The sequence below is a fragment of the Artibeus jamaicensis genome, unplaced genomic scaffold (assembly GCF_021234435.1).
Source record: "Artibeus jamaicensis isolate MK-2021 breed Jamaican fruit bat unplaced genomic scaffold, CSHL_Jam_final scaffold_537, whole genome shotgun sequence".
Classification (NCBI taxonomy): Eukaryota; Metazoa; Chordata; class Mammalia; order Chiroptera; family Phyllostomidae; genus Artibeus; species Artibeus jamaicensis.
Genome location: NW_026522047.1, coordinates 34,509,077 through 34,511,766, shown reverse-complemented (window position 1 = coordinate 34,511,766; position 2,690 = coordinate 34,509,077). Strand labels below are relative to the sequence as shown.

The 2,690-nt window shown below is 43.5% G+C and overlaps 1 non-coding gene across 1 annotated transcript; it reads right to left on the bottom strand.

The window, feature by feature from the left end:
* Positions 1-1,529: 1,529 nt before the first annotated feature.
* Positions 1,530-1,633, bottom strand: LOC119048426 (U6 spliceosomal RNA). The gene has a single exon (XR_005082331.1). It is a non-coding gene; the product is annotated as a U6 spliceosomal RNA (small nuclear RNA).
* Between the last annotated feature and the right edge of the window lie 1,057 nt (positions 1,634-2,690).

Below are 2,690 nucleotides of genomic sequence, written 5' to 3'. Positions count from 1 at the left end.
GTTTTTCACCGCAGTGTCGAGACACGAAAACAGAAGCTCCATCTGAATGTTTTCCCGTAATAGATAAGCTAAGGTTACACCGGTGTATGGTAGTAGTGCACTGCAGAGGTTAGGAGCCAGACTGCAGGACAGATTGTTGGGATCAGTCAGATCTGGCACCAAGTCAGCCGTCTTCCCGTAGTGAGGGATCCAGGGCGGGTGAGGAATTGCAAAGAACACAGGGTCTGAGAGCCATATGCAAAATCTCCTAGAAATTTTCTCAGGAGCATCAGAAATTCTAGACTGATAGCGTCAAGTTTGGGTGTGCAAGGAGAAAAGTGGCAGAGGGAAAGGTTCGTGACATTCACTGCCAGTTTCTGGAGCGAAGTACAGACTAACGTGTGTCGTTCCATCTGCCCATGCTCATCACTACTATAGGTCCTTACTGCCCATTCTGGGTTCATTAATTCAGAGCTGATGGGTTTTGTACGGACTTTCCACTTAGCAGAGTCAGACTACAGGATGGTTGCTTCTGCAGGTTGGGTGTAGGGAGAGGGGTGGGAAGTTCTCTATTTTCTGATCCTTCAGGACAATACAGAGTCGTGCCACGCCACAGGCTGCAAAGGCAGAAGGATTGTTTCATGGAAAGTGCAGCGGACCTGTGGTGCCTTGTGTACGTGCCAGTGATTATTTACTAAATCACATTTAATTGAGCTGCTCAGCAAGTGCTGTTTACTTTCAGACAACACATCTATTTGTTTCTTACAACTTGACAATTTCTTGTTTATGGTTAATGGTTCTTAACATTTTTACTATGATATATTGGTTTGCTTTGGTAAGATATGATTCTTGTACTGTATTTGTGCTTTATCCAAACAGAAAAAAAATCAGCAAAGTACAATAAAACCATACATATGTGGCCTTTAAATAGGTGGTTTTGAAACACTTAGGCTAGAGTTATAAAATTTAAGATCAATATAAACAAAATTATGTATCATAGATGTACTATGCAAGCAAGACTAAGTTATTTTCAGTGACATCGTGGTCATACAGTGTCTTGCTCACAGTAGGTGCTGAAATACATGATAGATGATTAGCTGGTGTTCCCACAGACTCCTACACCTGGGCCTTCACGGAGAGGCCATCCACGTTCACGAGAACCTGTGTGTTTCTGGAATCTGTAATTCCACTGCGGGAATGAAGAAACATGCTCTGTTTAGGAAATGAAATACTCATTGACCAGAGAGCAAGCTTTGGTGACCTTCATCAGGCTGTGTCTGTAGAAAACTCAGGGAGTTGTGTTTAGGTGACCAGACATAGTTTCCTAATTTCATTTTTATTTTCAATTAGTTTACTTTCAATATTATTTTGTATTGCTTTTAGGTGTACAGCATAGTGGTTAGACAATACTTTACAAAGTATCCCCTGACCCCCGATATTTCCAGTACTCACCCGGACCATGCAGTGTATAGCAATATTGTTGTTTATATTCCCTGTGCTGTATTTTACCTCCCTGTGACTATCTTGACTACCAATCTGTACTTCTTCATAAAAATACAGAATGCTTCCAGAATTTGTGTGTCCATCTTGCACAGGAGCTATGCTAATCTTCTTCGTATCGTTACAATTTTAGTATATGTGCTGCCAAAGTGACCAAAAGTTCTCTGTTTTTATAGGCGAGGAAAGTGTAATTCGAAATGTCATTTAAGGAAAATAATGTGAAAAGCATGGTAGGGGAGGTAGACTGAGGCTAAGTGCAAAAGATATTATGTGCCATGCAGGAGTCGGTGCCAGAAAGGCATAGAATGAATTCAAATAGGTGGTTGACACGGTCAGACTTTAGAACTGTCACTTTTCTGGTGTAGGATGGACCCTGCACTCCAGCCATATGTATTAGCGGTTCCCTGGAGCCTGTGCTCTCACATCCCCTTACCTCTGTAAATCTTTCCCTTGAGTAGGAATGGCCTCTCTTCCCTGTTCACCAGACTCATCCCTCCTGCAAATATCCATGCAGCACAGCCCTCGGGTTTCAGGCTCCCGGCAGTCAGTCTCTATTTCCTTTGTGCTCTCCCAGTAGCCACCCAAGTACAAAGATTGTTGGTGCATCTGATATTTCGATCAGACTGGGAGTTTTAAAAATGGGGACTGGGTCTTAGTTATATTTTTGAATTGAGAGTGCCCAGCATGGCTCCTGTACACGTATACAAGGTACTCAGAAGGTGCTCGTCACTACATATCAGCAACATTATAAAAGGGATAAAATGTTGCCTTCTCACCTCCTTGCTCTGTCTCTTGCGCACCTGGTACTGTCGCCTCACTCTGTCCTCAGTTGCCTTTGTCATGCCCAGAGTCCCTGATGTAAGCATCCACTGATGCCTGTTCCCACCCCTCTCACGGTCTAGAACTGTCCCCTTTCCACTGCCCCTCGAGACACTCTCGTTGTTTTCCAAGTACTAAAGCTGGTCACTGGCAAAACTAATTCATGTTCCATGGTAAATGATGCAGTTTTCCTTTTGAGAGATAGTTCTTACAGTCCCAAGGAAGGAACAGCTAATGGTTGGGTTTCAGGCACAGAGGCTGCCCAGCAGAGGCAGAAAAGGGAGGTATTTCTCTGTTACGCTGTACAGCTGCGTATCCCTAAAATCACATTCTGTAGGCAGCTGTTGACACAATCTACACGGGAACATATCAGAACTGGAAGCAAATTTTCA